Source organism: Pristis pectinata, chromosome 12 (assembly GCF_009764475.1).
Source record: "Pristis pectinata isolate sPriPec2 chromosome 12, sPriPec2.1.pri, whole genome shotgun sequence".
In the NCBI taxonomy this organism is placed as follows: domain Eukaryota; kingdom Metazoa; phylum Chordata; class Chondrichthyes; order Rhinopristiformes; family Pristidae; genus Pristis; species Pristis pectinata.
The window spans coordinates 37,746,228-37,770,680 of NC_067416.1; the positions used below are offsets into that span (position 1 = coordinate 37,746,228).

Here is a 24,453-nt window from a genome sequence, read left to right on the forward strand (position 1 = left end):
TAACAACTTTAAAAGAGAATTGGAAAGGTACATGGATAGGAAAGATTTAGAAGGATATGGGCCAAATGCAGGCAAATGGGACTAGCTTGAATGGACATCTTGGTGGGCATGGACCAGTTGGGCCGAAGGGCCTGCTTCTGTGCTGTATGACGCTATGACTCTAAAATCAAGTCGACCACCCACACGGCTATAAGAGCAGGTGAGACGCTGGGTGTCCTGCAGCAAGTAAGTCACCGTTGACATCCCAAAGCCTTTCTACCAACTAAAAGGCACATCAGGATTGGCATTCCTTGACCATCACACGCTTGATTGGCATTCCTTCTACTGTTGATGAACTATGACTCATTGTGTCCTGTCTTACAAAATGCATTGCAGATACTTACCAAGGCTACTCTGTTATCATCTCCCAAAGCTATTACCTCTACTATGAAGAATGGCATATTAGGCACACAGCGCTACTGCCACTTGTAGGTTCCACTCCAAGTCTCACAGCATTACAGCATGGAAGTATAGTTCAAGTTCATGCTTATTGTCATGGGCATACGTACCCAGGGTATAATTTCATGAATATTAGCTTTTTGCTGATCAATATATTACCTTTCCTTCCTACATCCCTACTCAACTGCATTTTGGGATACCTGCACCAAAAAGACTTCCGTGGTTTAAGAAGGTGGCTCACCAGCACCACCTTAATAATTTGTGCATATTTTAATACATATTTCATATAATAGATCAAGCAGTAACTTAGCGTGATTTTTAATACTATTTTTAGGTTATTATTTTATATTAGTAAGTCGTTATAATATGTTAAAATACTAAAAACGGAAAGGTAGCTAAAAGAAAGCAAATTAATTCCAATTGATAGTTTAGTAATAAAGGAGATTCAGAAAGAGCGGTAGCTATATTGTTGCTCTGAACTAAATATGAGGTTGAAAATGGCAGCATAGTGTTGGAATTGCAGTACATAGATATTTATGATTAATGAGATTATCCTGGTTGACCATAGCTGTAGTTGGTGTATATTCCTTAAATGAGTACATGAAGATGGAAGAAAAAAGGTCTATTTTATTCATTATAGGACATAGCCACATGCACAGGTATGGATATACTGTAGGTGGATGAGTATGTGACAGGCAGGATTTTGGAAACTTCTAGAAATTGTCCTTATTCAACAGGTACTTGATACATGTTAAAATAAGGAACACAGAATGGCCAGAATGCTTCTCAAGAAGCAAAAGGTGGCCTAAGACTGATAGCAACTCTCAGACTATATTACCTACCAGAGTAAATCAGCTGAAAAGAAACTTGGATCCAGTTATTATGTGTTGTTGTGATTTGTGACATGGATAAGAACACAGGAGGGTCTGTGAGAGTGTATCAGGCACTAAATTAGAAAGGAATTTACTCCAATAAAGAAAGGGAGAATGATGGAGAAAATAGAAATCTAAAGATTAATTGATAAGAAATGAGCGATTACAGCTATTAGTAAAAGTTGAACAAATTCAACCATTTTTCAAAACAGAGGACTTGCATGTGACCAGATAGAAATCTTTAAAATTATGAAGGGTTTGACAGGATAGCTTTGGAGAAAGTTGTGGTATAATCCACAATTAACAGACATAAATACATTAATTAATCCAGTGCTGAAATAAGGATTAATTTCTACAGTCAGTGAATGGCTAAAATGTGGAATTTGCTATGACAGGTTGTGCATAAAGTGAGTAAGAGTAAAGAGAACAGAATGATGTCCCTAAAGGCTGAGATGATGGATATAGAATTAGGGGAGACTCTCATGGACCATAAATCCAGTGCAGGTTAGTTAACTGCATGGTCTGTTCCTGTGCTGTGTGTTCTGTGTAAGGTGGAAATAAAGCAAGTGATCAAAGTCTAATAGGAGCTAAAAACGATATTATCCTACATCAAAAAGTAGCAGCATATCTATTAAAGATTAATTATTGATTTTTTTTAAAAAGTAAGAATTCCCCAAATTATAATTTTTTTTTTGCTATAATGGCATTAACACTTTGGAGCACATGCCTTCAATATGCAAAGCTACTTTTTGCCATAGTGGATAGTATCTCGCTCTCTGCCCATAATGTATTTCACACATCCTCCCATGCCATTGTGTTTCCATAAAGACAGCAGTTCTCCACTTATTTTTGTGATTTATTGCAATTTATTGTTCAAATGGCTTCAAAACACCCCCAACAATTCTAAAGAATTGGAATTGGTTTATTATTGTCACATGTACTGAGGTACAGTGAAAAACTTGTCTTGCATACCATTCATAGAGATCAATTCATTACACAGTGCATTGAGGGAGTACAAGATAAAACAATAACAGAATGCAGAATAAAGTGCAACAGCTACAGAGAAAGTGCAGTACAGGTAGACGGTAAGGTGCAAGCTCATAACGAGGTAGATTGTGAAATCAAGGGTCCATCTTATTGTAATATAGTTCCGCTATAACCATTAATATTATGCTGACCATAGCTAATGGATGTGAAAAAGATAAATATTTGCCAGCCATTCATTAAAACTTGTGGCATTATAGATATAAACAATCTTTGACGATGCTGTGAAAGTAGAACTTAGTTACTTTGCGAAGGGCAGGGATGTTACAATGGAAAGAATGGGAAAAGGTTTAAGTTAGATCAGAATCAATGATAATATGCCCTTGAGTTATAGGAAAGAGTGTGATCATTATGGCAAGATTTGAAGGGAGTTGTGGAAGACGATAGGTCTTCTGAAGGTCCTGACATATTCAAGGCCACCTTGGCTGGTTTGAATGTTTCATGAAACATGCAGGCGCCAAGACTATATTCACCACCATCATCTGAACACCAGTAACACCTCAAAAATGTTTTCCAGGAACACATCCCTTTTGTAAATCGAGAAATTGCTGTATTGTCTGCATTATCCTGTATTGTCTGCATAGTGTGTGTACAAGATCTATGATCTATGCGTTGGATCAAAAACTGTAAGAACTACACAAGGGTGTGAATATAATAGAGACAAGGTATACAAATACCCCAGGTATATGAAATCAAAACACTCGGTCTGAAGTTTTAATTAATCTTCAAGGATATATACTCACTGCCACAGAGACCTGACCAAGCTGGGCTAAATATTCTAGGTTATGAATTGTTAAATAAGAACAGGGGAATTGGGAAACAAGAAAAAAATGGTAATATTGGTAATATCATTGCAGTGGAAAGAAAGAACATCAAGAAGGGTTAAAAGTTCTGGAAATACTATGAGTAGGACTAAGGAACAGCAAGGAATACAGGATGACAGGGAGAGATAACTGTTGTCAAGTCCTGTAGATATACAAGGGAAACTGCAGGAATCGTATATGTAGCATATTCATCACTATGATGGGATAGACAGAAGAGACTGCAGATGCTGGAAATCTGGAGCAACACACAAAAAGCAGGTCAGGCAGCATCTATGGAGGGAAATGGACAGTTGACATTTTAGGTTGAGACCCTTCATCAGGACTGGAAAGAAAGAGGGGAGACGGCCAGTATAAAAAGGTGGAGGGAAGAGGTGGAGTAAGAGCTGGTGGATGCTAAGTGGATCCAGGTGAGGTAGGTGATAGACAGGTGAGGGAGGGGGGAGACTTTCACCTGCCTATCACCCCCCTTCACCTAGATCCACCTATCACCTGCCAGCTCTTGCTCCACCCCTTCTCTTTCCTCCCCCCCCCCCCCACGTTTTTATACTGGCTATCTCCCCTCTTTCTTTCCAGTTCTGATGAAGGGTCTTGACCCGAAACATCAACTGTCCATTTCCCTCCATAGGTGCTGCCTGACCCACTGAGTTCTTCTAGCTTTTTGTGTGTTGTTCTAATGGGATATATGTTTTTATGGAGACTTAGCAGCATAATAGCTCAACTGGTAAGGGAAACTTAGGGATTTGAAAGTTTTCTATGACAATGCATGTATGAACCTACAAAAGAATTATTCTCTTTAAATTGCCATGGAATGACTTGAATGAAAATTTAACTGAGAGTAAATCATGATTTTAATAGCAGTTAAAAAAGCAGCACCGCGCATTTAGTCTATCTTGTCCGTACTCGCGCTTTGGATCCCCTAACTCTGTCTCTCTGTCTCTCCCCTCAAAACCAGTTACTGTAAGCAGACTTGCTGCATTAACATGATGGTGAATATTGATACTGATTTTATGTAATTTCTTTTTAGTTGGGCTCATCTCAACAATGGATTCCCTTGTCTGAAACTAGGCAGCTGAGGCACAGTTTTGATGGTGGTGACAGGGTTACATAACAGCAGAAAATCCAATTTATTTTCGTTAGGGAAAATTAATGAGGTCAGCTATTTAACATAGTGGAGTTTAGGAGCAAACAGAACCTTTAGTCTAACTTGTTTTTAAACAATGTTTGGATCCCAGGGAGAGAGAGAGAGAAATGTAGTGAAGACTCACAGTAAGTGGCTGCCTGCAGGATCTAAGATGTGAGAGTGAGTAAAATAATCTTTTTAATTTTTTTTGAATGTTTGATTGTGTACGTATGTCAAGGAGTGCAATTAAAGAAATTAAAAGTATACATTAATATCTCCTTATGTTATTGTGTTCATTAACAAAGATTGATTAACAACCTAAGATAAAAGCTCTCTTTATTATCATCTCTTTCTCTCTGAATTTATTGGTAGTAATGAAGTAAGATTAGATAAAAATTGAGTACTCTTGGGATGTACTGTGAATAATGATCATAAATGGATGAATTTGATAATTAAATTTAAGTAATGTAAAAATAAAATGATATCAATAAAGATACATACATTTAGTAATACACAAATGAGTTACATATGCTTAGTAACATGCCAGCAAGGTAACATGCCTCGATGACTACCGACCAGTGGCTCTGACATCCACCATCATGAAGTGCTTTGAGAGGCTGGTCATGGTATGCATTATTAACTCCAGCGTCCCAGGCAATCTTGACCCACTGCAATTCACCTATCGCTGAAACAGGTCTACAGCGGACACCATCTCCCTGGCCCTACACTCAGCTCTGGAGCATCTGGACAGTAAAGACACCTATGTTAGACTATTGTTTATTGACTACAGCTCTGCCTTCAATACGATAATCCCAAGCAAACTTGTCACCAAACTCCGAGACCTAGGACTCAACACCTCCCTCTGTAACTGGATCCTTGACTTCTAACCAACAGACTGCAATCAGTGAGGATAGGCAGCAACACCTCTGGCACGATTATTCTCAACACAGGTGCCCCACAAGGCTGTGTCCTCAGCCCTCTACCCTACTCCCTATACACTCATGACTGTGTGGTCGGATTCTGCTCTGACTCCATCTACAAGTTTGCAGATGATACCACCGTTGCAGGCCATATCTCAAACAGCGATGAGTCGGAGTACGGGAAGGAGATGGAGAGCTTAGTGGAATGGTGTCACGACAACAACCTTTCCCTCAATGTCAACAAAAGAGCTGGTCATTGACTTCAGGAAAGGGGGCGGTGTACATGCACCTGTCTACATCAACGGTACTGAGGTCGAGAGGGTTGAGACATTCAAGTTCCTGGGAGTGAACATCACCAACAGCCTGTCCTGGTCAAATCACGTAGATGCCACGGCCAAGAAAGCTCACCAGCACCTCTACTTCCTCAGGAGGCTACAGAAATTCGGTTTGTCCCCTTTGACACTCACCAACTTTTATAGATGCACCATAGAAAGCATCCTGTCTGGATGCATCACAGCTTGGTACAGCAACTGCTCTGCCCAGGGCCACAAGAAATTGCAGAGAGTTGTGGACACAGCCCAGCGCATCACGGACACCAGCCTCCCCTCCTTGGACTCTGTCTTTACCTCTCGCTGTCTTGGTGAAACAGCCAGCATAATCAAACACCCACCAGGGTCATTCTCTCTTCTTTCCTCTTCCATCAGGTAGAAGATACAGGAGGCTGAGGGCATGTACCACCAGACTTAAGGACAGCTTCTACCCCACTGTGATAAGGCTGTTGAACGGTTCCCTTATATGATGAGATGGACTCTGACCTCACGATCTACCTTGTGACCTTGCGCCTTATTGTACTGCACTTTCTCTGTAGCTGTGACACTTTGTACTGTTATTGTTTTTACCTGTACTACATCAATGCACTCTGTACTAACTCAATATAACTGCACTGTGTAATGAATTGACCTGTATGATCGGTATGCAAGACAAGTTTGTAACTGTATCTCAATACAAGTGACAATAATAAACCAATACCAATACAAATGATGACAGAATCTATATTTGGGGTAGTTTTTTTTGAATAATAGAGCCAGGATATTGCCAGAGGAATTTAGAAGCAACCAGAATATTGAATCTAATTTATTTAAAACAGTGTTTGGAACCCAGGGATGTAGAGTAAACTGGAAATTTAGTCAGGACTCGCAGCTGTTTGCAGAATCTAAGATGGGAGCATGACTAGAATACTCTTTAATGTTTTTTTAATGTGTGATTATGTGTATGTATGTCAATAGGTGCAATTAAAGCAACTAAAAATATATACTGTATAGTAATGTCCCCTTCTGATATGGCTCTGGTAATATCCTGACTTCAACCCTGAAGACAAAATGTAGATTACCTTCATCTTTTGATAAGTTCAAGTACAGCTGGAGCACTAGCATTTATATAACAAAGTGGAAAATTGCTCTGGTGTGTCCTGTCCAGAAACAGCAGGATGAATCCAAATTGATCTATTAATGCCCCTTTAATCATAAACCAGGTTATGGAAATGTTGATATTCGGTGGCACTTACTCACCAATAACCTGCTCTTCGATGTTTTATTTAGATTCTGGCAAAAATATTCATCCAGATCTCACAGTGCTTGGACCAAACTTGGGCAAGAGAGTTGAAATTTGTAGAATGCCTACAAGATGGCCTTTTAGAGCAGCTTGTGGTCGAGCCCACGAAGGAAAAGGCAATTCTGGATTTGGTGTTGTGCAATGAACCCGATTTGATTAGAGAGCTTAAGCTAAAGGAACCCTTAGGAGGTTGTGATCATAATATGATAGAATTCACCCCGCAGTTTGAGAGGGAGAAGCTAAAGTCGGATGTATTGGTATTACAGTTGAGTTAAGGGGTAACTACAGAGGCATGGGAGAGGAGCTGGCCAAAGTTGATTGGAAGAGGACCCTAGCAGGGATGATGGTAGAGCAGCAATGGCAGGAGTTTCTGAGAGTAATTCGGAAGATGCAGGATCAATTCATCCCAAAGAAAAAGAAGAATTCTAAAGGGAGTATGAGGCAACCGTGGCTGACAAGGGAAGTCAAAGGCAGCATAAAAGCAAAAGAGAGGGCATACAGTATTGCAAAAATTAGTGGGAAGCTAGAGGATTGGAAAGCTTTTAAAAACCAACAGAAGGCAACTAAAAAAGCAATAAAGGGAGAAAAGATGAAATATGAAGGTAAGCTAGCCAATAATATAAAAGGGGACACCAAAAGTTATTTCAGATATAAAGAGTAAAAGAGAGGCAAGAGTGGACATCAGACTGTTGGAAAATGACGCTGGAGAGGTAGTAATGGGGAAAAATAAGTATTTTGCGAACTGAATGAACTGAACTGTGGAAGACACCAACAAAATGCCAGAAATTCGAGAGAGTCAGGGGGCAGAAGTGAGTGTAGCCGCTATTACTAAGGAGAAGGTGCTTGGGAAGCTGAAAGGTCTGAAGGTAGATAAGTCACCTGGACTGGATGGAAAGAGGTAGCTGAAGAGATTGTGGAGGCATTAGTAGTGATCTTTTCAGAATCACTGGATTCTGTGGTTCCAGAGGACTGGAGAATCACAGATGTCACTCCACTCTTTAAGAAGGGAAAGAGGCAAAAGACAGGAAATCAGAGGCCAGTTAGCCTGACTTCAGTGGTTGGTAAGATGTTAAGGATGAGGTTTTGGGGTACTTGGAAGCACATGATAAAAGAGGCCAAAGTCAGCATGGTTTCCTTAAGGGGAAATCTTGCCTGACAAATCTGTTGGAATTTTTTGAGGAAGTAACAGGCAGGATAGACAAAGGAGTGTCAGTGGATGTTGTTTACTTGGATTTTCAGAAGGCTTTGACAAGGTGCCACACATGAGGCTGCTAAACAAGATAGGAGCCTGTGGTATTACAGGAAAGGTACCAGCATGGAAAGAAGATTGGCTGACTAGCAGAAGGTAAAGAGTGGGAATAAAGGGGGCCTTTTCTGGTTGGCTGCCGGTGACTAGTGGTGTTCTGCAGGGGTCGGTGTTGGGTCTGCTACTTTTCATGTTGTATGTTAATGATTTGGATGATGGAATTGATGGTTTTGCGGCCAAGTTACAAAGAGAGGTGGATGGTCAGGTACTGTTGAGGAAACAGGGAGTCTGCAGAAGGACTTGGACAGGTAGGGAGAATGGGCAAAGAAGTGGCAGATGGAATACAGCATAGAAAAGTGTATGGTCATGCACTTTGCTAGAAGGAATAAAGGTGTAGACTATTTTCTAAATGGGGAGCGAATTCAGAAATCGGAGGTGCAAAGGGACTGGGAGTCCCAGTGAAGGATTTCCCAAAGGTTAACTTGCAGGTTGAATCAGTAGTAAGGAAGGCAAATGCAATGTTAGCATTCATTTCAAGAGGATTAGAATATAAAAACAAGGATGTAAGGCTGAGGTTTTGTATAGTGTTGGTCAGACCATATTTGGAGTACTGTGAGCAGTTCTGGGCCCCATATCTAAGGAAGGATGTGCTGGCATTGTAGAGGGTCCAGAGGAGATTTACAAGAATGATCCCAGGCCTGAGAGGGCTAATGTATGAGGAGCATTTGATGGCTCTGGGCCTGTACTCACTGGAGTTTAGAAGGATGGGGGGGGGGGGTGGAATCTCATTGAAACCCACTGAATATTGAAAGGCCTGGATAGAGTGGATATGGCGAGAAATGTTTCTAGTAGTGGGAGAGTCTGGGACCAAAGGGCACAGCCTCAGAATAGAAGGATGTCCCTTTAGAACAGAGATGAGGAATTTCTTTAGCCAGAGGGTGGTGAATCTGTGGAATTCATTGTCACAGACGGCTGTGAGACCAAGTATATTTAAAGTAGAGGTTGATAGGTTCTTGATTAGTAAGGGTATCAAAGGTTACCATAGAACCAGAGAACCATACAGCACAAGACAGGCCCTTCGGCCCACCATGTTGTGCCGACCTTTAAACCACACCTAAGCCTATCTAACCCCTTCCTCCCACATATCCCTCTGTCTTAAATTCCTCCATATGCTTATCTAACAATCTCTTGAACTTGACCAATGAATCAGCCTCCACCACCACCCCAGGTAGCGCATTCCATGCACCAACCACTCTGGGTGAAAAACCTCCCTCTGACATCTCCCTTGAACTTCCCACCCATTACCTTAAAGCCATGCCCTCTTGTATTGAGCATTGGTGCCCTGGGAAAGAGGCACTGGCTGTCTATCTATTCCTCTTAATATTTTGTATACCTCTATCATGTCTCCTCTCATCCTTCTCCTCTCCAATGAGTAAAGCCCTAGCTCCCTTAGTCTCTCCTCATAATCCATACTCTCTAAACCAGGCAGCATCCTGGTAAATCTCCTCTGCACCCTTTCCAACGCCTCCACATCCTTCCTATAATGAGGCGACCAGAAGTGGACACAGTACTCTAAGTGTGGTCTAACCAGAGTTTTGTAAAGCTGCATCATTACTTCGCGGCTCTTAAACTCGATCCCACAACTTATGAAAGCTAACATCCCATAACCTTTCTTAACCACCCTATCCACCTGTGAGGCAACTTTCAGTGATCTGTGGATATGAACCCCCAGATCCCTCTGCTCCTCCACACTGCCCAGAATCCTGCCATTAACTTTGTACTCCATCTTGGAGTTTGTCCTTCCAAAGTGTACCACCTCACACTTCTCCGGATTGAATTCCATCTGCCACTTCTCAGCCCAGCTCTGTATCCTATCAATATCCCTCTGTAAGCTTCAACAGCCCTCCACACTATCCACAGCACCACCGACCTTTGTGTCATCTGCATACTTGCTAACCCACCCTTCCACCCCCTCATCCAAGTCATTAATAAATATCACTAAAAGTAGAGGTCCCAGAACCAATCCCTGTGGGACACCACTAGTCACATCCCTCCAATCCGAATGCACTGCCTCCACCACAACCCTCTGCTTTTTACAGGCAAGCCAATTCTGAATCCACATGGCCAAGCCTCTCTGGATCCCTTGGCCTCTGACCTTCTGAAGAAGCCTACCATGTGGAACCTTGTCAAATGCCTTACTAAAATCCATGTAGACCACATCTACTGCACTACCCTCATCAATCTTCCTGGTCAACTCCTCAAAGAACCCTATCAGGCTTGTGAGGCAAGATCTTCCCTTCACAAAGCCATGCTGGCTGTCCCTAATTAGTCCATGGTTCTCTAAATGCTCATAGATCCTATCTTTAAGAATCCTTTCTAACAGCTTACCCACCACAGACATAAGGCTCACTGGTCTGTAATTCCCTGGACTATCCCTACTACCTTTTTTGAATAAGGGGACAACATTTGCCACCCTCCAATCCTCCGGTACCATTCCTAACTAGTTGTTCCACCTCTCTCGTCACCCATGGTTCCTTCACCCTGCCATTCCTTCTCTGCCTCACTGGGACAAATTTATCCCTAACATCCTGCAAGAGATCCCTGAACATCGACCACATCTCCATAGTACATTTCCTTTCAAAAATGTCATCCCAATTTACACTCTCAAGTTCTAGCCTTATAGCCTCATAATTTGCCTTTCCCCAATTAAATATCTTCCTGTCCTCTTTGCTCCTATCCCTGTCCATGACAATGCTAAAGGTTATGGAGCAGTGGTTGCTGTCCCCCAAATGCTCACCCATCGAGAGATCTGTCACCTGACCTGGTTCATTACCTAAAACTAGATCTAATATGGCATTCCTTCTAGTCAGCCTGTTAACATACTGTGACAGGAATCCATCCTGGACACACTTAACAAACTCTGCCCCGTCTAAACCTTTGGCACTAAGCAGGTGCCAATCAATATTTGGGAAGTTGAAGTCTCCCATGATAACAACCCTGTTATTTTTGCATCTTTCCAAAATTTGCCTCCCAATCTGCTCCTCAGTATCCCTGCTGCTACCGGGGGGCCTATAGAATACTCCCTTTCTCGTTCCTAACTTCCACCCATATTGACTCTAGAGAGGATCCTTCTACATTATCCTCCCTTTCTGCAGCTGTAATAGTGTCCCTGACCAGTATCGCCACCCCTCCTCCTCTTCTCCCCCCCCCCCTTTTTAAAACGCTGAAAACCAGGAATATTCAATATCCATTCCTGCCCTGGTGTCAACCATGTCTCTGTAATAGCCACAATATTGTAGTCCCATGCACTTATCCAAGCTCTCAGTTCATCACCCTTATTCCTGATACTTCTTGCATTTAAGTAAATGCACTTTAGCCCATCCGCCTTACTACTTCTATACCCTGTACTCTGCTTCTCCTTCCTCAAAGCCTCTCTACCTGTTAGATCTGACTTTTCCCCATCCCCATCTTCCTCTGATCTACCCCTCTGGTTCCCATCCCCCTCGCAAACTAGTTTAAACCCTCCCAAACCACCCTTGCAAACCTGGCTGCAAGGATATTGGCCCCCCCTCGGGTTCGGGTGTAACCCGTCCTCTCTGTACAGGTCCCACCTTCCCCAGAAGAGATCCCAATGATCCAAAAATCTAAAACCTTCCCTCCTGCACCAACTTCTCAGCCACACATTTATTTGCCGTCTCTTCCTATTCCTACCTATCGCGTGGCACTGGCAGCAATCCCGAGATTGCTACCCTTGAGGTCCTGTTCTTCAGCCTTCTGCCTAGCTCCCCAAACTCACGTTTCAGGACCTCATCCCTCTTCCTACCTATGTCGTTGGTACCAACGTGAACCACGACTTCTGGCTGTTCTCCCTCCCACTCAAGAATCCTGTAGACCCGATCAGAGACATCCCAGACCCTGGCACCTGGGAGGCAACATACCATCCGGGATTCATGCTCACTGCCACAGAACCTCCTATCTGTTTCCCTGACTATCGAGTCCCCTATCACTACTGCTTTCCTCTTCTCCTCCCTTCCCTTCTGAGCAGCAGGACCAGTCCCAGTGCCAGAGACCTGGCTACTGCTGCTTGATCCCTGCAGGTCATCCCCCTCAACAGCTTCCAAAGCAGAAAACCTGTTATTGAGGGGAACAGCCTCCGGGGTCCTCTGCACTTTCAGCCTGTTTGTTTTCTTTTTCCTTTTCTCTCCCCTGACAGTCACCCTTCTATCTACTTCCTGGACCCCAGAAGTACCTGCTCTAAGGTGGGGGGGGGGGGGGGCAGTGACTGTCTCCCGATGTACATTATCTACATAACTCTCTCCATCCCTGATGCTTCGCAGTGTTTGAAGCTGCAACTCCAGCCCATCAATTCTGAGCCAACATTCCTCCAGCCTCAAGCACTTACTGCAGATGTGGTCATTGTGCACCACAGCAAGGTCCACGAGCTCCCACATCAAGCGGCTGCAGCACACCGCCACATCCTCCATCTGATCTAATTCTTTCCCTACCTAGTTTTTTCCTACTTAAAAAAATTTATAACTGATAATAGGTAAACCTTACCTTTACCTACCAGCCACTCACCCACCTTGCCCTTTTATGCCAAAGCCCCTTGAGCCAAAGCCCAAACACTCTGCTCCCTCTCACTCAGCTGCCCGCTCTGAACTCTGCCCGCTAGTTCTGGCAGTCTTTTTAGACTTTTTGTGCACTACCGACTGACATCACGTGCCTGCGCAGTTCCTCCCCACTATCCCCGAACCATTAGAAAAAAGCTTATCTGTTCGGAACTCCTCGGCTGCTTCCGCTCACTCGCCTCTCGCTCCCGTTACGTGGAAAAGGCAGGAGAATGAGGTTGAGGGAAAAATAAATCAGCTGTGATAGAATGGCAGAGCAGACTTGATGGGCCGAATGGCCTAATTCTGCTCCTATGCCTTATGGTCTTAAATCTAGAGGTCAATTATTGTGACTGCCTTGATATCAAGGCAGCATTTGACCAAGTATGGCTACAAGGAAATCCAGTAAAATTGAAGTCAATGGCAATGAGGAAAGCTATTCCACTTTCTGGAGTCTTACGTAGCACAAAGGAATTCAATCGAAGTTTTGGTCAGTCATTGCAGCCCACCCCCCCCCCCCCCCCCCCCCAGACATCACTGCAGAGGTTCCTCAGGGCAAAGGTCCAACCACCTAATCAATCAATCGATTTACCTCCATCATACATTCAGAAGCAGGTGTTCACCGATGGCTACACAGTATTCAGTATTCATAAACTCAAGCAGATGTTCACTGTCAATTGCATGACATTCAGTTTCATTTTCTTTACTTGAACATAATGAAGCAGTCTGCTTGCATAAGGAAATAGCTAGTCGACATTCAGGTTTGAGATGATAAATGCTGAGGAGCACTTGAACCACAAAAATGGCAGCCAATGACTATTTTGAATGTAAAAGTGTCTAACAACCTACCATTGGTATTAAATGTCAGTACCATTACTAAATTGCCTTAAATCAATATCCCAGATATCACCAAAAATTTAACTGGATGAGTCAGATGATTATGTGGTTATAAGACCATAAGACAAAGGAGCAGAAGTCGGCCATTCAGCCCATCGAGTTTGCTCCACCATTCTATCATGAGCTGATCCATTCTGCCATTTAGCCCCACTCCCCCGCCTTCTCACCATAACCTTTGATGCCCTGGCTACTCAGATACCTATCAATCTCTGCCTTAAATACACCCAATGACTTTGCCTCCACAGCCGCCCGTGGCAACAAATTCCACAGGTTCACCACTCTCTGGCTAAAGAAATTTCTCCGCACCTCTGTTCTGAATGGGCGCCCTTCAATCCTGAAGTCATGCCCTCTTGTACTAGACTCCCCTACCATGGGAAACAACTTTGCCACATCTGCTCTGTCCAGACCTTTTAACATTCGAAATGTTTCTATGAGGTCCCCCCTCATTCTTCTGAACTCCAAGGAGTATAGCCCAAGAGCTGTCAAACGTTCCTCATATGTTAACCCTCTCATTCCTTATTAGGAGATCTGTGGCTGGAAATTCTGAAGTGCATGACTGACGTTAAACGTTTTCTACTTCTGCATTCCACTTTAAACTATTGTTTGTTCCACAACTGTGAATCATGGCTACAGGTATGACATCCACAGGGTGCTTACATCAACCTGACAAAGCTTCTTTGATAAAATCTCCCAAACCTGAGACCTCTACCTTCTAGAGTTAGAATGGTGTGTAACCAGGAAGTCTATCATGTTCCTGGTTACACACTAGCCCAATTTGGAAATACATTGCTGTTGCTTCATCATTGCTGGGTCCCAAAAGTCCTGGAAATCCCAACCCAAGAACCACTGCAGCTGCACTTTCGTCACATTGCAGTCACTTAAGGTGATCTCCATCAACATTTACAAGGTATTTTGAATGTCCTTGCAAGTTATGCACACATCCTATGAATTATAAAATGAAATGGTTGTTAATTACAAATTGTGCTTCCTGCATTGACTTTGATTACGATGTTTTAACTTTTTTGGAGGTTCTGTGTCTTTCGAAATAATAAATAAATGTCCCATGAACTGTTTGACAAGCATTTATAATAGAAAAGAATAATGCTTTGATAATTGAGTGGATTATGTCTCCCTAAGCAATGTTACTTGTACTTGAACCTAGCATGGATTTATGGCAGCACTAAGTGGTCGTGACAAAACTAACGGAGCTGGTTGATGGTGTTGTGCGTGGAAGAGAGAGGGAATTGAATTTAATTAATTGAAGTTGCACTGCATATTTTGAAATTTACAAAGATGTATAAGAATCTTGCCCTAAATGATTGGTGACCCAAATTTCTTAAATGGCAGCTGATTCTATTCAATGGTTCAGGTCAATGTTTGCAATATAGTACTTAGCAGCTTTTGTAAAATAGCATGAGCAGTAAGTTCTCTGGTGTAGCATGTTAGGAAGTATCCTTTAGCAATACTAATGCAACCTTTTTGCATATTACCAATATTTACTTTCCTAGTGCAATGCTTTATTCCAAATGGTAACTGATAAAATATGTTTAAAATGCAGCAATATTATGAAGGAAGATTATATGATGTTTTTTAATTCATTTTTGGGATGTGAATGCCAGTATTTACTACACATTCCTAATAGCCCTTGAGGCAGTGGTGTTGAACAACCACCTTGAACCTCTGCAATCCTTCCAGTAATGGTACTCCTACACTGATGTTGTGTAGGGTGTTCCAGGATTTAGTGATAATGAAAACATGCAATAAATTTCCAAATCAAGATGGTTTGTAGCTTGGAGAGAACCAGCAGGTGGTGATATTGCCATACTCTGGCTGTTCTTGAACTTTGTGGTGGAACAGTTGGAGGTTTGGAAAGTGCTGAAGAAATAAATATTGGTTATTATTGAAAATAAGTAAAGGGAATGTTGAGTGGAAATATTTGTCTGTGAAATGTAATTGGTTGACCAACAGAACAAGGCAGCATTTGAAATTCATTATGGAGAAATTTATCACACAGGGGCAAAACCATACTGAGAAACTGGTGTTAAAAAGAAAAGAATATACATGAAAGATAAAAGACCGGGTTCACCATAAATCAAAGCAGTTACAAAAGTGTTCAGTGATAAAGCAAATTGAATATTGAAATAAATTATGTCAACATTAAGCCATTGAGGTCATTGCTGTAATTGTACTTTACTTCCCTCTTACCACAACTGTCAGAGTGAATGAGGAGTGGAGGGACTGGATTCTGAGTAATGATCTTGTAAATTGACTTTTTCTCACCACAAAAGGAAAACACTGAGAAATGATTTGATTTTTGTCTTAAGAATTTTAAAAGGATGATGCAATTTGCTGTGTGTCCAGAACAGTAGAACTAAGGGGTCAAGTTCAGACGTGCAAATTCTTAAATAATCAATAGAAACTATATTGTGGTGAATGAATAGTGAATCAATGAACAAACTCCCTGCAGAGACAATGGAAACAAGTTTTATTCATTCAAAAGTAAATTAGATTGATTTCTTTAAGAAAATAATATAAATAACAACATATCAATACTTTGATACTTGACATACAAATGCTTGGGTTTCTGACCTCAGATCTGTGGCTCGCAAAGCTCTCTGTATACTTTATGTCTAGATACATTATAGACTTGCTAATAGAGATTGATTGCCATGATTAATTGTATCATGGGACTAGCAGGATGATAGGAGCTGAACCTGCTGGGCTGTGGTCTGTTTTCATCAGTTTTGTTATGTTGCTGTGCTCATATGCTTTGAATAGTTGTTACAGACAGTACAGTTTGTAGACAGTATACTACAGCTTTTAATTTGTGTATGGCTTGAGTGGGAATAGAGACACTGGGCTTAGTACTAATGAATGTAAGTTGTTTACTGCTCAGCACCAAGATAAACTCTGGATGCTCTGTTTTGGGAATTGCAGTAACGTTGCTCTGGTAAGTCAAAAGCAAACATGTTCCCCTCCGTGGACCCTGAGACTGAATCAGCAAGTATGGATGTGATGGTTCCTTTGTGGGAGATAATGAGAACCCTTGACATTAGACATAGTCTAAACTGTATTCATTCTTACTCTCAAACTATTCCACAAGGCAGCTTCTGCTTTGCTTGTGCTTCAGGAGCACAAGAAAATTTTATATCTTGGGAATCGTCAGAATATTCTCATTATTGTCAGCTTTTACATTCAGGAAGATTTTTATTATTTACAACTATTGTAGACAGCAAGCAAATCACACAAAGTGGTCTGCTTTCTTGTAATGAGAAAATTTGAATTAATATTTTCTCATATTTTAAAAGATCTTTCCTGGATACTTCAAAATTCTTTGTGAAGTTGAAGCACAATTAAGCTTCTCATGCTTTCAAACATCATCAACCTGAAATTTGTTGTGAAGTAAGTTGGGAAACTGTGAATGATAGAACATTTAGTATCCTTATCTGTTTTGCTGGCATGAACCAGCTGCCTGCAATTGCTGCCAGCAGTCATCTGAGAAGGGCTTAGTTTGCTAACCAGAAGCATCTTGGGGTGCAGCAATGAAGGTCTGAATGGGAGCAGGGCCAGGAACAATGCAGAAGAGAAGACCCATCTCCAAAACTTCCCTGACAGCTTTGAAAGTCAGCAAACCCTGGGCCCCAGCATTACTGGCTGTCAAAGCTTCTAAAAATGTAAAAATTAAACAATTTTTAAATAGTTTAAAAATAAAAAAGATCAACTAAAATCACTTATGACTAAAATATTAAACAAAGGAGAATAAAAATATAGAAGCAGGAGTACACCATCTTGCCCCTTGCACCGTCTGTGCTGATCATTGAGAGCATGGCTGATCTTTTACCTCTGTACCATTTACCTCTACTGACTCCTTATCCCTTGGTTCCTTTAATATATAGAAATCAATCTATCACTATGTTTTGAATGTACTCAGCACCTGAGCTTTCACAATGTTCATGGGTAGAGAATTCCAAAAATTTATTACTCTCTGGGTGAAGAAGTTACTTCTCATTTCAAACAAAACACTTAATTTATGAAGGAGCTTACTTTCCTTCCCAACAGTCCTACAATTCCCATTAAGACCAATGGAGGAGTCATATGACCTGCAGCATATAAGTACACAGTAAATGGTAGGGTAGTAAGGAGTGTTGGACTACAGAGGGATCTTGGAGAACACATCCAATGGTCCCCTGGAGTAGCAGAACAGGTTGAAAAGGTGATTTAAGAAGGCACGTGGGATACATTCCTTGGGCAGAATGCAGAATATAAGAGTGGGGAGGTCATGCTAGAAGTGCATAAAACATCATTTGGAGTACAATGTCAAAACACTAGAGTGGTGCAGAGGAGATTTGAGGATGTGACCAGAATGGGAGAATTTATGTTATGAGGAGATATTGTCTAGGTTAGGAATTTTTTTGGAACAGAGGAAACTGAGCAATGATTTATTTAGGTGTATAAAATTATGTAAGATCTAGACTGGGTAAATAGAAAGGACATATTTCTTTTAGGAGAGACACAAGAGATTGCAGATGCCGGAATCTGAATCAACAACAGCAATCTGCAGGAGGAACTCAGTGGGTTAAGCAGCGTCTGGTGGGGGGAGGGTGGGAGGAATTCTCGACATTTCAGGTCATGACCCTGCATCAGTTGTGAGGAGAGACTGGAGAGGCTAGGTTAAATGGGGCATATAAAGTTATGAGGGGTATAGATAGGTTGGACTGCAGAAGTCTTTTCGTCTTATCAGAAATGAATAAAACTAGAGGACATAGAGTTACAGTATGGTAAGGCATAAGGGAATTAGAGGGGCTCTGAGGGGTCCTTTTTCACTCAGAGAGTGGGGAACACCTAGAATGCACTGCGGGAGTGGGTGGTGGAAGCTGACAGCATTTAAGAATTGTGTAGACAAGCACTTAAATCTAGGCATTGAAGGCTCTGGGTCAAGTGCTGGAACATGGGATTAATATGGATGGGTGCCCACTGGTTGGCATGGATTGGTGGGCCATATGACCTGTTCCCATGCTGTATGACTCAGTCGACAGGTGTGAGCCCCACATTTTTTTTAATGCTTATGCGGGAAGTGCCTGCATTTCTTAATAAAATCTGGGCACTAATTGTCCTTCACATCTTCCGTTTATGACACCTTGGGCCACATTTACTTATGTTAGAATTTAAAAATGTTTAATTGCTTGTGAAATATTGTGAGACTTTCTGATGAAGTCGTAAGAAGCTACATTGAAATGATGTTTACCTGTGTCACTGTTTTGAGGTATCCCATTGATATTAAAGGAGACTATGCTTCTGGTATGAACTTTGAAGTAATTGATTACTATAGGCAACTGTCATTTCTCTGACATTGCATTAAATGATAAGTAAAAGCACAACATTGCATTGTGCTGTAATTCTGTTCACTGAGCTGTTAATGGTAATAGTTTATTTATTCATTCTTTGCATTTACTAATATGTGATTGCTAACTTAAAGCCATATATTTGTTTCATTATTTTTAGCCTGTGTTTAAAGGATTAAAGAAAGGTTCCTCTGTTCATTAGAACAGTGGTAGTTTACTGTTCTGCTATTCCATCAGTAGGATAAGTTCTTTCGACAAGTCAGTTTTCACCTCTTATCATCTTACATACAAAAGCTTGCATTTGAACATTTAAAAAAAATCCTTGTATAAAGATTTTCATGAATTAACTGCTTGAAATTGTACATCATATCAACAAAAAGATATATACAGATGAATCAGCAAAAGCCATTGCTTAAAACTTCAAAAATTACTATATAATTGGTACAGAGGTATCCAGTACCAGCAAAGGCAGTATCGTCATGTTTTTATGCGTAACGTTCTAGCAGCTCTCGTGCCTTTGCTTTAAATGACTTGCAAGAGTGCAGCAAAAATGTGATATAAGAAATGAATGTGAAAGATCTAGAAACCAAATGCTACGTGCAGGATTATTAATGTACTCTGCTTATGTCGGGACGTATCTCTCTTATTCCTGTTTTGAATAATAGCCAGAATTACATGTGTGACCCCTCCAGATGCAAGCCTATGACTTGCATTTCTCTTTTTATTTCCCTTCTTGGGTTCTCTGGCTCTTCTGTCCTATCACCTAAAGTCAAGAACGATGCAGCATAGAAGGTGTACATTTGGCCCTTCGTGCTTGTGTCAACTTTTTAGTAGAAGTCATCACCTGTTATTTCTTCAATCTTGAGTATTTTGTTTCCCCAATCTCTACCCAGTCTAGCATTACTATTCTGCCTTCATAGAGTTCTGCTTTCACACAGAATTGAATTCTCCTTGGATAAATATCTCTTAGACATAGTGATTGTATCTGACTCCACCACCTCCTCTGGCAGTGGATTCCAGATATCGGCTGTCTCGATAAACAAAAACCTTTCCTCTCAAATCCCCTTTAAATCTCCTTCCCCTCTCCTTACAACTATGCCCTCTTGTTTTTGATACCCCTATATCTATGCCTCTTATAATCTTATATACTTCAATCAGATCACTCCTCAGTCTCCTTCACTCCAAGGAAAGCAAGCCCAGCCTAGCCACACTCTCCCCATAACTAAAGTCCTCCAATCAAGTCAACATGCTGGTGAATCTCCTCTAAATTCTCTTCAGACTAACCATATCCTTTACTGTGGCAACCAGAACTATACGCAATACTCCCAAGTACAGTCTAACCAATGTTTTGTAAAGTTACAATATAACATCCCAACTCTTATATTCTGTGCCCTGAGCTAGAAGGCAAGCATGGCATATGCCGCCTTCACCAGCCTATCCATCTGTGTTACCAATTTTGGGGAGCTATGGACTTGGATCCCCTGGGCGTCTCTGTTTATCAACATTCCTTAATGTCCTTCCATTTACTGTATATGCCCTACCCTTATTTGACTTTCCAAAATGCATTACCTTGCACATATTGGGATTAAGTTCAATCTGCCAACACTCCGCTCACCTTTCCAACTGATCTATATCCTGCTGTAGTCTTAGACAATACCACCAACTTTCATGTCATCCACAAATTTACTAATCATACCTCTTACACTTATATTTAGATTGATAATGTATTACCACAAACAACAAGAGTCCCATACCACTGTTCACAGACTTCCTATCAGAAATGCATCTGTCCACTATTACCCTCTGCCTCCTATCACCAAGCCAGTTTTGGATCCAATGAGCAAACTTACTTTGGATTCCATGCGCCTTAATCTTCTGGACCAGCCTACCATGCAGGGTCTTGTCAAGGTTGTGTTGGAGCTGTTAGAAAATATTAGGACAGATAAGTCCCCGGGGCCTGATGGAATATTCCCCAGGCTGCTCTGTGAGGCAAGGGAGGAGATTGCTGAACCATTGGCTAAGATCTTTGAGTCCTCGTTGTCCACGGGAATGGTACCGGAGGATTGGAGGGTGGCAAATGTTGTCCCCTTATTCAAGAAAGGTAGTAGGGATAGTCCAGGGAATTATAGACCAGTGAGACTTATGTCTGTGATGGACAAGCTGTTAGAAAGGACTCTTAGAGATAGGATCTATGGGCATTTAGAGAATCATGGTCTGATCAGGGACAGTCAGCATGGCTTTGTGAAGGGCAGATCATGTCTCACAAGCCTAATAGGGTTCTTTGAGGAGGTGACCAGGCAGATTGATGAGGGTAGAGCAGTAGATGTGATCTACATGGATTTTAGTAAGGCGTTTGACAAGGTTCCACATGGTAGGCTTATTCAGAAGGTCAGAGGGCATGGGATCCAGGGAGGCTTGGCTGTGTGGATTCAGAATTGGCTTGCCTGTAGAAAGCAGAGGGTTGTGGTGGAGGGAGTGCATTCAGATTGGAGGGCTGTGACTAAGTGGTGTCCCACAAGGATCGGTTCTGCTTTTTGTAATTTTTATTAATGACTTGGATGAAGGGGTATAAGGGTGGGTTAGCAAGTTTGCAGATGACACAAAGGTTGGTGGTGTTGTGGATAATGTGGAGGAATGTCGAAGATTGCAGAGGAACATTGATAGGATGCAGACCTGGGCTGAGAAGTGGCAGATGGAGTTCAATTCGGAGAAGTGTGAGGTGGTACACTTTGGAAGGACAAACTCCAAGGTGGAGTACAAAGTTAATGGCAGGATTTTGGGTAGTGTGGAGGAGCAAAGGGATCTGGGGGTTCATATTCACAGATCCCTGAAGGTTACCTCACAGGTGGAAAGAGTAGTTAAGAAAGGCATTCATAAGTCGTGGGATCAAGTTTAAGAGCCGTGAGATAATGATGCAGCTCTACAAAACTCTGGTTAGACCACACTTAGAGTACTGTGTCCAGTTCTGGTCGCCTCATTATAAGAAGGATGTGGAAGCGTTGGAAAGGGTGCAGAGGAGATTTACCAGGATGCTGCCTGGTTTAGAGAGTGTGCATTATGAGGAAAGACTAAGGAGCTAGGGCTTTACTCTTTGGAGAGGAGGAGGATGAGAGGAGACATGATAGAGGTGTACAAAATATTAAGAGGAATAGATAGAGTAGACAGCCAGTGCCTCTTTCCCAGGGCACCAATGCTCAATACAAGAGGGTATGGCTTTAAAATAATGGGTGGGAAGTTCAAGGGAGATATCAGAGGAAGGTTTTTTACCCAGAGAGTGGTTGGTGCATGGAATGCGCTGCCTGGGGTGGTGGTGGAGGCAGGTACATTGGTCAAATTCAAGAGATTGCTAGATAAGCATATGGAGGAATTTAAAATGGAGGGATATGTGGGAGGAAGGGGTTAGATAGTCTTAGGCGAGGTTTAAAGGTCAGCACAACATTGTGGGCTGAAGGGCCTGTATTGTGCTGAATGAAAAGAATTTTAAAAAATTCCTTGAAGAAAAACCTACTGCAACAAGGTAGACCTATTTAAATATGTGACTTGCATGGTCTTTAAAAAAATGTTCTTTGTTTCAGGATTTAATGATCAACTTTAAACTTGCAAATGCTCTGAACTGGTGATTTGGAGAAAGAATTTCTCAGCAGTTTCATATTTGCAGATCTAGTCTTTTTTTTCTTTCAGTTAGAAATCTTCCCATAGATTGGGTTTACCCTGTCTATGAATTAGAACTGAATTCATTGACTTGATGCATGTTTGTAGGAATTGGAACTGATGAGTTTTGAGGAGAATGACCGACGGTTAGAATGTTTCAGGGTCACATGTGATCATCCCTATTCCTTTAAACCAGCCAATCCATTAGGATACTTAGAAACAATAATAGGATTGGGAAGAGGTCAACATGGTTTTATGAAAGGGAAATTCTTTTTGATAAATCTGTTGGAATTTTTTAAGGTTTAACTAGCAGGATAAGAATGAAGTTGTTGGCATGGTGTATGTGGACTTTCAGGATAAGCTGCTATGCATGACATTATTAAACAAAATTAGAGTGTATCGTAATTGAAATAATATACCAGCATAGGTTGAGGATTGGTTAATGGACAGAAAACAGAGAGTAGGGCCTAATGGAGCATTTTCAGGGTTGGGAGGTTGTGATTGCTGTGGTGCTGCAGGGAATGCTGCTGGGGCCTTAGTTGTTCGCATTCTATGGCTATGATTTGGATGAAGAGATCACATGCAATATATTCAGCCCTGGATGTAATGGAAAGTTGGTGGCAGTGTGGGCTGTGAGAAGGATGTCGAGAAGATTCAGGGAGAAATAGGCAGACTAATTGAATGGGTAAGCACAAGGCAGATGGAATATAATGTGGAAAAATGTGAGGTCATCCACTTTAGTAGGAAAAATAGAGGCAGTGAATTTCTTTAAATGATGAGAGCTTGAAAGGTCTTGGTATTTAGATATCCTTGTATACAAATCACAGAAAGTGAACATGCTGATACAGCAAGCAATTAGGAAGGCACTTAGTATGTTGGCCTTTCTTGCACGAAGATTACAAATGTCTCAATAATCTAATAGCCTGCTGAGGCAGCATCTGGAATACTGCAAACAGATCTGGTCATCTTTCCTCAGGAAGTGAATGTTTGCGATTGAGGGTGTGAAGTAAAGAGTCACCACGTTGATTCTTGGGATCATAGATTTGTAATATGAAGACAGATTAAGCCTACTGATTTAAATGAAATTAAGTTCTCTACTTTAAAAGAATAAAGGTGATCTCATTGAAATGTATAAAATTTTTACAGGACTTGATAGGGTACATTTAGGGATTTTATTTAGCCTGGCAAGGGTGTCCAGAACCAGGGACGCCTGTCTCAAGAATCAACCATTCAAGATGAGAAAAGGTGAATCTTTGTAATTTCATAAGACATAAAAGCAGAATTAGGTCATTCGGCCCTTTGAGTCTGCTTTGCTGTTTGATCATGGCTGATTTATTTTTCCCTCTCAACCCCAATTCAAGAAAGTGACTGACAGATTTTTAGATATTAAGGGATTTGGGTTAATGCAGGAAAATAGTACCAAAGTGAAAGCTCAGTCATAATCTTATTGAATGGAGGAGCAGGCATGAGAGGATAAATGGCCTACTCTTGTTTCTGTTTCTTGTGTTCTTAGGTACTCTTCTAGATAAACCACTTGATGCTAAGTGAATAAATAGTAAAGACTTCCTTCAATTCTTTTTTATGTATTTCTGATGTAACAAGGACTTCACATGGACTTCCAAGGACTTCACATGATGCAAAATATATCAGTAGATCTCAATAGCATGAACAGCATAGACCCATATGGTTAATGTCACCGTGGTGATGCCTTTTTTAACGTATTTAGTTATCCAGAGTTAGTTGTGGGAATATAATTCTACTTCAGCAGAGCCCAAACAGCAAGCAGCAAATTTATCACCAGTTATACACCCTGCCTTAAATCAATAAAATAACAAATCTAATTGGGTTTATAATTTATAGTTTATGTATATTGTATGTTTT

General features: G+C 41.4%; 1 protein-coding gene across 2 annotated transcripts in view; it reads left to right on the forward strand.

Annotated features, from left to right (window-relative positions):
• Positions 1 to 24,453, forward strand: part of phyhiplb (phytanoyl-CoA 2-hydroxylase interacting protein-like b) — a 50,222-nt gene that overhangs the window by 18,503 nt on the left and 7,266 nt on the right. The window contains exon 1 of one of the 2 annotated variants that reach the window (XM_052027628.1): positions 4,366 to 4,478. The exons of the other annotated variant lie outside the window; for it this stretch is intronic. The gene's annotated coding sequence lies outside the window, so the exon portion shown is untranslated. Of the gene's footprint in view, positions 1 to 4,365; positions 4,479 to 24,453 lie in introns of those variants that run through there. 2 annotated transcript variants of the gene reach the window in all.